Raw genomic sequence first — 10555 nt, 5'->3', positions numbered from 1 at the left:
CGCCGAATTGGACTGGAACGCCACTAGGCTAGGTCTGCTTTCGGCCGCCCACGCAACGTGCAGGTGTGCTCAGGGCGATGGGCCCAGACCCCTGCGCGCTTAGGTTTAGACCGGCGTGCTGGCCTCTCTGTTTTGCCTAGGTGGGGCTGCGACGTGTTGATCTTCCGAGGCCGGGCATGACCCAGGAAAGTGTGTCCGGCCAAATGGGATCGAGCGTGTTGGGTTATGTGGTGCACCCCTGCAGGGAAGTTAATCTATTCGAATAGCCGTGATCTTCGGTAACAGGACGACTTGGAGTTGTACCTTGACCTTATGACAACTAGAACCGGATACTTAATAAAACACACCCTTCCAAGTGCCAGATACAACCGGTGGTCGCTCTATCTCAGGGATATGAGGAGGGGATCACCGGGTAGGATTATGCTATGAGATGCTATTTGGAGATGCTACTTGGAGGACTCCAATCTACTCTCTTCTACATGCTGCAAGACGGAGGCTGCCAGAAGCGTAGTCTTCGACAGGATTAGCTATCCCCCTCTTATTCTGGCATCCTGCAGTTCAGTCCACTGATATGGCCTCCTTACACATATACCCATGCATATGTAGTGTAGCTCCTTGCTTGCGAGTACTTTGGATGAGTACTCACGGTTGCTTTTCTCCCTCTTTTCCCCCCTTTCCCTTCTACCTGGTTGTCGCAACCAGATGCTAGAGTCCAGGAGCCAGACACCACCGTCGACGACGACCCCTACTGCACCGGAGGTGCCTACTACTACGTGCTGCCCGCTGATGACGACCTGGAGTAGTTTAGGAGGATCCCAGGCAGGAGGCCTGCGCCTCTTTCGATCTGTATCCCAGTTTGTGCTAGCCTTCTTAAGGCAAACTTGTTTAACTTATGTCTGTACTCAGATATTGTTGCTTCCGCTGACTCGTCTATGATCGAGCACTTGTATTCGAGCCCTCGAGGCCCCTGGCTTGTATTATGATGCTTGTATGACTTATTTTATTTGTAGAGTTGTGTTGTGATATCTTCCCGTGAGTCCCTGATCTTGATCGTACACATTTGCGTGCATGATTAGTGTACGATTGAATCGGGGGCGTCACAATTTTGGAGGATGTTGAATCTTATTGTGATGAACATGAAAGTGGATTTGGAAGAGTGTCAACTTTATTTAGTGATGATTCCACTATTTCGGAAGAGGTTCCAATTGATTATGAGAACAAATTTTCTATCTATGATGATTATTGTGATGACTTGTATGCTATTAATAATAATGATAACTATGAAACTTGTCATCATGATTTTAGTTTTCAATTGGATTATGCCTCACATGATAGTTATTTTGTTGAGTTTGCTCCCACTACTATTGATGAGAATAAATTTTCTTATGTGGAGAGTACTAAATTTTCTATGCTTGTAGATCGTGAAGAGAAAGCTTTAGGTGCTGGTTATATTGTTGAATTCATTCATGATGCTACTGAAAAATATTATGAGGGAGGAATATATGCTTGTAGGAATTGAAATAATGTCAATTTTCCTCTCTATGTGCTTAAAATTTTGAAGTTATGCTTGTTTTGCCTTCCTATGCTAGTTGATTATTGTTCCCATAAGTTGTTTGCTCACAAAATCCCCATGCATAGGAAGTGGGTTAGTCTTAAATGTGCTAGTCATATGCTTCATGATGCTCCCGTTATGTTTCAATTCTTATCTTTTATGTGAGCATCATTGCCATCATCATGCCTAGCTAAAAAGGCATGAAAGAAAAGCGCTTGTTGGGAGACAACCCAATATTTATCCTTACTGTTTTTGTGTGTCGTCATGATTATTCCACTGTAGTAATCATGTTTTATAGCTTTTGTTTCAATAAAGTGCCAAGTAGAACCTTTGGGTAGACTTGGGTGTAGTTTATATGATCTTGCTGTGAAAAACAGAAACTTTAGCGCTCACGAGAATAGCTGCCGTTTTTTACTGGAGTGTTATTTTAGGTTGATTCTTTTTGCAGATGATAAATAGACAAATTACTCAGGTCCAGCAATTTATTTCATAATTTTTGGGGTTCCAGAAGTATACGTTTGATACATATTACTACAGACTGTTCTGTTTTTGACAGATTCTCTTTTCTATGTGTTGTTTGCTTATTTTGATGAATCTATGAGTAGTATCAGAGGGTATGAACCATAGAGAAGTTAGAATACAGCAGATATTACACCAATATGAATTTATAATGAGTTCATTACAGTACCTAAGTGGTGGTTTTATTTTCTTATACTAACGGAGCTTACAAGTTTTGTGTTGAGTTTTGTGTGATTGAAGTTTTCAAGTTTTGGGTAAGGATTCGATGGACTATGGAATAAGGAGTGGCAGGAGCCTAAGCTTGGAGATGCCCTGGAAGGCATCCCCTCTTTCGTCTTTGTTCATCGGTAACTTTACTTGGAGCTATATTTTTATTCGCCACATGATATGTGTTTTGCTTGGAGCGTAATTTTATTTTGTTAGTGTTTGCTTGCTGTTAGTTAGAATAATGTTTTGCATCTTTAGTTTCAATAAAAATGTCAAGGATAGCCTTTGCCATGCTTATTTTGCATGTAGGCATGTTGCTGTTTGAAAACAGAAAGTTTACAACTGTTGCAAAAATTCCCTAGAAAAGTCAGAGAATGGTATAATGTTGAATCTTTTTGCATATTAAGCTCTGATAAATTTAAATTTATTACAGTGGGAATTTTAGTTCATAATTTTTGGCGTCAGGGAAGTATTGATACCCTTGCATTCTTTACAGACTGTACTATTTTGACAGATTGCTGTTATGTTTGCATTGTTTGCATATGTTTGCTTGTTTAATGATTCTATTTGAGGATAGGAGTATTAAATATGTAGAGACATTTAGTATTCAATGTTGAATAATAATTTTAGTGATTTGTTACAGTAGAAAATGATAAGGTTTTGCATTGGTTTATACTAACCTATCTCACGAGTTCTTGTTGAGTTTGTTGTGAAGGAAGCTTTTGATAAAAAGAGAAACCGTGACATGAAAGGAATTAAGGAGACACAAAAGTTCAAGCTTGGGGATGCCCAAGGCACCCCAAAATAATATTTCAAGAACTCTCAAGCTTCTAAGCTTGGGGATGCCCCGGTAGGCATCCCACCTTTCTTCTTCGGCAACTATCGGTTAGTATCGGTTGAGCCTAAGTTTTTGCTTCTTCACATGAGTTGTGCTATCCTTGCAATGTCATTTTATTTTGTTTTGCTTGCTGCTTGAATACAATACCAAGATCTGAAATTCTTTAATGAGAGAGAGTCTTCACATAGTTTCTTAATTATTTAGCTACTCATTGATCTTCACTTATATCTTGTTGGAGTAGTTTGTCGTTTTCTCTAGTGCTTCACTTATACCTTTTAGAGCACGGCGGTGGTTTTATTTTGTAGAAATTAATGAACTCTCATGCTTCACTTATATTAGTTTGAGAATCTTAAACAGCATGGTAATTTGAAAGACAACTTTCATAGGAAGTGAATTGGATGCTATGATCAATTTGATACTTGATAATTGTTTTGAGATATGGAGGTAGTGATATTAGAGTCATGCTAGTTGAGGTGATTATGAAAAATACTTGTGTTAAGGGTTGTGATTCCCGTAGAATGCACGTATGGTGAACCGCTTTGTGATGAAGTTGGAGCACAATTTTATTTATTGATTGTCTTCCTTATGAGTGGCGGTCAGGGACGAGCGATGGTCTTTTCCTACCAATCTATGCCCCTAGGAGCATGTGCGTAGTGCTTTGGTTTTTGATGACTTCTAGATTTTTGCAACAAGTACATGAGTTCTTTTGACTAATGTTGAGTCTATTGATTGTATGCACCCTTTCACCCTTCCATCATTGCTAGCCTTTCTTGTGCCGCGCAACTTTCGCCGATACCATACACCCACCATACTCCTTCCTCAAAACAGCCACCACACCTACCTATTATGGCATTTCCATAGCCATTTCGAGATATATTGCCATGCAACTTTCCACCGTTCCGTTCATTATCATTATGACACACTTTACTTTTGTCATATTGCTTTTTGCATCATCATGTAGTTGACATTGTATTTGTGGCAAGGCCACCTTCATAATTTTCATACATGTCGCTCTTGTTTCATTGCATATCCCGGTACACCGCCGGAGGCATTCATATTGAGTCATATCTTGTTCTAGCTTTGAGTTGTAAATCCATAAAAGTGTGATGATCTTCATTATTAGAGCATTGTCCTAGTGAGGAAAGGATGATGAAGACTATGATTCCCCCACAAGTCGAGATGAGACTTCGGACTTTACAAAAAGAAAAAAGAAAAAGAAAAAGGAAAAAAAGGAGAAAGGCCAAAAAAAGAAGGCCAAAGAAAGAAAGAAAAGAAAGAAAAAAGGAAAAAAAGAGAAAAATAAAACGAGAGAAAAAGAGAGAAGGGACAATTGCTACTATCTCTTTCCACACTTGTGCTTCAAAATAGCACCATGATCTTCATGATAGAGAGTCTCATATGTTGTCACTTTCATATACTAGTGAGAATTTTTCATTATAGAACTTGGCTTGTATATTCCAATGATGGGCTTCCTCAAAGTGCCCTAGGTCTTCGTGAGCAAGCAAGTTGGATGCACACCCACCTAGTTTTCTTTTGTTGAGCTTTCATATATTTATAGCTCTAGTGCATCTGTTGCATGGCAATCCCTACTCACTCACATTGATGTCTATTGATGGGCATCTCCATAGCCCGTTGATATGCCTAGTTGATGTGAGACTATCTTCTCCCTCTTTTTGTCCCCACAACCACTGTTCTATTCCACATATAGTGCTATGTCCATGGCTCACGCTCATGTATTGCGTGAAAGTTGAAAGAGTTTGAGATTATTAGAGTATGAAACAATTGCTTGGCTCGTCATCGGGGTTGTGCATGATTAAATACTTTGTGTGATGAAGATAGAGCAACAACCAGACTATATGATTTTGTAGGGATAACTTCTTTGGCCATGTTATTTTGAGAAGACATGATTACTTTGCTTAGTATGCTTGAAGTATTACTATTTCTTATATTTTATAAGCTTTTATCTTGAATCATTTGGATCTGAACATTCATGCCACAATAAAGAGAAATTACATTGAGAATCATGCTAGGTAGCATTCCACATCAAAAATTCTGTTTTTATCATTTACCTGCTCGAGGACGAGCAGGAATTAAGCTTGGGGATGCTTGATACGTCTCCAACGTATCTATAATTTTTTATTGTTCCATGCTATTATATTACCTGTTTTGAATGATTATGGGCTTTAATATACACTCTTATATTACTTTTGGGACTAACCTATTAACTGGAGGCCCAACCCATATTGTTGTTTTATTGCCTGTTTCAGTATTTCGAAGAAAAGGGATATCAAACGGAGTCCAAACGGAATGAAACCTTCGGCAGCGTGATTTTTTGGAAGAATATCATCATGGAGACGTGGAGTTCAAGTCAGAAGATACTCGAGGACTCCACGAGATAGGAGGGCGCGCCCCCTGTCTCGTGGACCCCTCGAGCACCTCCCGATCGACTTCTTTCGCCTATATAGTCCCACGTACCCTAAAAACATCCACGGAGAAGATAGAACGGGAGTTCCGCCACCACAAGCCTCTGTAGCCACCAAAAACCTCTCGGGAGCCCGTTCCGGCACCCTGCCAGAGGGGGATCCTTCACCGGTGGCCATCTTCATCATCCCGGCGCTATCCATGACAAGGAGGGAGTAGTTCACCCTCGGGGCTGAGGGTATGTACCAGTAGCTATGTGTTCGATCTCTCTCTTGTGTTCTCTCTCGTGTTCCCTCTATGGCACGATCTTGATGTATCCCGAGCTTTGCTATTGTAGTTGGATCTTATGATGTTTCTCCCCCTCTACTCTCTTGTGATGAATTGAGTTTCCCCTTTGAAGTTATCTTACCAGATTGAGTCTTTTATGAGAACACTTGATGTATGTCTTGTCGTGCTTATCTGTGGTGACAATGGGATATCATGTGCCACTTGATGTATGTTTTGGTGACCAACTTGCGGGTTCCGCCCATGAACCTATGCATAGGGGTTGGCACACGTTCTTGACTCTCCGGTAGACACTTTGGGGCACTCTTTGAAGTACTTTGTGTTGGTTGAATAGATGAATCTGAGATTGTGTGATGCATATCTTATAATCATGCCCACGGATGCTTGAGGTGACAATGGAGTATCTAGGTGACATTAGGGTTTTGGTTGATTTGTGTCTTAAGGTGTTATTCTAGTACGAACTCTTTTATAGATCGATCCGAAAGAATAACTTTGAGGTGGTTTCGTACCCTACCATAATCTCTTCGTTTGTTCTCCGCTATTAGTGGCTTTGGAGTGACTCTTTGTTGCATATTGAGGGCTTGTTATATGATCTATCTATGTTATTATTGTTGAGAGAACTTGCACTAGTGAAAGTATAAACCCTAGGCCTTGTTTCCTATCATCGCAATACCGTTTACGCTCACTTTTATCGCTCGTTACCTTGCTGTTTTTATTATTTCAGATTACAAAAACCTTTATCTACTATCTATTTTGCACTTGTATCACCATCTCTTCGCCGAACTAGTGCACCTATACAATTTACCATTGTATTGGGTGTGTTGGGGACACAAGAGACTCTTTGTTATTTGGTTGCAGGGTTGCTTGAGAGAGACCATCTTCATCCTACGCCTCCTACGGATTGATAAATCTTAGGTCATCCACTTGAGGGAAATTTGCTACTGTCCTACAAACCTGTGCACTTGCAAGCCCAACAACGTATACAAGAAGAAGGTTGTGTGGTAGACATCACCCTTGTAGCTGGGTATCGACCCACGGCTTGGAAGCCTGCTATATTTACCTAAAACCCCAGGTTAACCTGCCTTCATCAAGTAAGCCACTCCTATCCAGGTAATCATGGCATGACCCGCCGAACGTTTGACAGTTACTCTCATTGAGACCCTGAACTTGTCAAAGTTAAAACGGTGGTTGGTTAGTTAGAGGCCCATCTTAAAAGGCTTTGTCAAATGGTTTAACTCAGCGGCCTGGCATCCCACAAAAAGCCTCGAATTTGGGCCTGGCAGCCCTCGAAAAGCCTCGACTACATGGTTTTATTCGCGTTTGTCACTATTTATTTTCTTTTGACACATTCTATGTTGAACTGGTATCTTTTGATCCGGTATGGCTTTTTCAGTCATCATATTAACCCGGTGTTAGTTAACTCGGCTTGGTTTTCAACTACAAGTTGACACACCTTATTATCAAACCGGGGTTTATTAACCCGACCTGGCTTTGACTACTTGTCGCCAGTTTTGATCATCTGGTGTTCATCGTAACCCGGCATGACTTATTATACGCCATCAGTATATGGTGGAGTTATACAAATTCAAGATTTGGGTCTTCACCCTTATTACAATCAAAGTTGGTAAACCAACTAAAGTGATATCACATCACAAGTATGAGTTATTACATATTTCTTAAGGTTTGATTCTCAATCAGGCTTTATCTTGGGTATTATGACCCGTCCAGCGGTAAACCGCCAGGACAAGCTTTCTATATGCAGGCTTCAGGATCACATTATCAAAGCATAATCAAACATTGCGTTTATCATGGCGGTTCAACAAAAGTCATGCATCAGCACAACAAATCAAAGAGTTTTAACTAGCCTATTACAAGGCATTTTGAGGCCCAAAATGCTGATTGTTCTTACACAACAAAGTTTGTCAAAGAAACGCAAATGCTAGATTAAGACTCATTGCCAGGACGACGTGAAGTTGAAGGATCTTCAGGCACCGGTTCAACCTCCTCCTCTCCACCCAGAGGCTGGAAGTCAAGGGTGGTTCAGTCAATCCGGGTTAGAGCCTGAAAGACAGCTTCTTCACCTATCAGATTGGACGGGTCAACATCAGGGGCGTAAGTGTGCTTACGAATTGGCGGTATAAGGTTTTGCGTTTCTGTCACAGTCGTATCAACTCGATGGTTCTCTTCATCATAAAAAGACCGATGAACAGTCAAGTTAGCCTCTGCAGCCTGCTGACTGGACAATGGATGCATCTCCTTTGTTAGAGCTTTGACTGTTTCATTGTCAAATGCTGATCCGTCTGCCTGTTCATCTGGAAATCCCTTGGCAATGTCAACCGGATCCAAGTCAGATATCCATACTTTGGCCCGAGTCAGTGCCAGTAAAGCGCCAGCCCTGGCAGCAGATCGCTTCACCTCCTCTATCTGAGTCGGTGTCATGGATAATCTTGCTAATGTGTCCTTGATCAATGTTGGTGCTAGTTTGTTGTAAGAGACTGCAGAGATAACCCGTAGTGCACCAGTATACAGTTGCTCAATCAGTGTATAAGCCGCCTTCAATTTCATCCGCATATCCGTTCCAAGATGAGCAATGCGATGGCCTGCGATGGTTTAAGAAATTCAAGTTAAACCGGCGGAGTTGATAGTTCTAAATTAAACCGTCATGGAATTCGCTTGATGCTTCAGACCCGTCAGCTCTTCTTCCACCGGTTTAAGGGCTGCTTCAGCATCTTCTGCCCGCTTCAATAACGCAGCCTTTTCAGTCTCCCAACTGGTGCGTTCAGTTTTGAAGCCCTGTTTAAGTTGCTCCATGGCTGACAAGGCACCCTTGAGCTCTTCTTTCGCTTTAGAGGTCTCTTCTTGTTGTAACTTAAGGATTTCTTGAAGATCGGCGGTTTGGGACTCTTTGGACTTCATGTCAGCCTGCAAAGTCAGATGATACAACAGTTAAAAATCTCTTAAAGTCCCAAGCACATAATAAATTATACACTTGGCACTTGGGGGCTAATGTGGATTGCTTTTTAAAGTGAGTCTTTTTCAATTCCCAAGGCTCAATCCAGGTATTAAGCTTGGCACTTGGGGGCTAATGCACATTTGATCAATCATAAGGAAAAGGCAATTGAAAAAGGACACACAGTCCTAGTTTGTCTTCAAGAAGTCAAACCGGCCCTTGGGGGCTACTACGTTGAACTGTTCTTTATATAAAAGTCCCGGTTAATCTTCAAGAGACAAACCGGTCCTTGGGGGCTACAATGGAGAAGATATACAAAATATAATAAGTTTCAAAGTGTTCATACATCATAACGCTCCTTCATTAGGTTCACCAAACCGGCTTCCAAGTCACAGCTGGTGTACAGGCGGTTTAAAAAACCAGAATGAAGTTCTTCAGCGTAAGATTGACGAAGTTGGATAAATCCGTCTTCCCCTTCCCCTTTCCCATAGCAGCGAATTCCTCTTTGGCGCTATGTTTGGCCAAGATAACCGGATTACCAGGACTGGTGTGAGCCGTGCCAGTAATGACAACATCATCATCATCATTTCTTGGTGGACTTGGCGGATTGCTGGTACCCCTGGCTGGACTTGGCGGATTAGCAGCTGGGCTCGGCGGATCAGCAGTCGGGCTTGGAGGTGTAGCATGAGGGCTCGACGGATCAATATGAGTCGGCGGGTCAGCTTCCGGCGGATTAGCTTCAGTGTTCTCGCCTTGTGGGATAGAATCATCCATAACATCGGTATTTTTACTGGTATCTTCAGCAGCCCTCTCCGGTTCAACTTCACCAATGGGGGTACTGGTTTTAGCCTTCTTGCTCAGGCGAGCTTTGGCACTATGACATCACAACAAAGATTAGCACGGTAAACCGAACTATGAAGGAAAAACATGAAGAACAATATACTTACCCAGGGATGGTTTTAAGGGGAGGCAGCTGAGTGGTTGACGAATCGCCAGATGAATTGGAAGACGCCGGGTAATTCGGATCAGACGGATTAAGTGGGTATCTGAAGAAACCCTTCAAAGGATAAAATTTTTCGGGAGAACAAGTAACCTCTAGTCGACGTTTCCAGGTTGGTGTATCCGGAAAACCGGAAGAAGTGATTTGCTGGCCACTGTGCCGGGTTGTGCGACGTTCTTCAGCTTGTTGTGTCTTCAAATAAAATTTTGGATCCAGATAAGCAAGAGGGTGAGAGTATTTTACTTTCAGAATGCACGGCGAAATCTTTGAACCGGCACAAGATCTGAATCGGAGGAAAGAGAGATTACCTCAACATGGTCTGCACGACTGGCTGCCGCATCATCCTGGGAATAGTCATTGTCAATAAGGTATATGAAAAAGGAACCAAGTGAATCAAGGTCTACCTCTGGATCTGATTCGTCAATATCTTCTGGCGGATCAGAAGACTCGGTGGTTTTCTTCTTGCCAGCTTTCTTGGTGACCTTGCTCTTTGCACGAGGAGCCCTAGCCGGTTTAGTCCGTTTCCAGAAGGAGCTGTTGGCCTGCAAAAATAAAAAAAGGAGCATTAGCATATTGTTAAAGCGGAGGCGAATCATTGAGCATTAAGTTAAACTTTACCGCTGGCGGTTTGTTGGTGGCGCAAAAAAGAGGCAACCCGATTTGACTGCATGCTGTGATCGGTTCGCCCAACATCTTCTTCACAGATTCAGTAACTTCGGTGTCTGACATTACTATTTCGTGATATCGTTGAGGATCTTTAACGTTTCCGGTGTATTCATGCAT

This window comes from Triticum dicoccoides, chromosome 6B (genome assembly GCF_002162155.2).
Source record: "Triticum dicoccoides isolate Atlit2015 ecotype Zavitan chromosome 6B, WEW_v2.0, whole genome shotgun sequence".
NCBI lineage: Eukaryota > Viridiplantae > Streptophyta > Magnoliopsida > Poales > Poaceae > Triticum > Triticum dicoccoides.
This window is presented reverse-complemented; position numbering follows the sequence as displayed.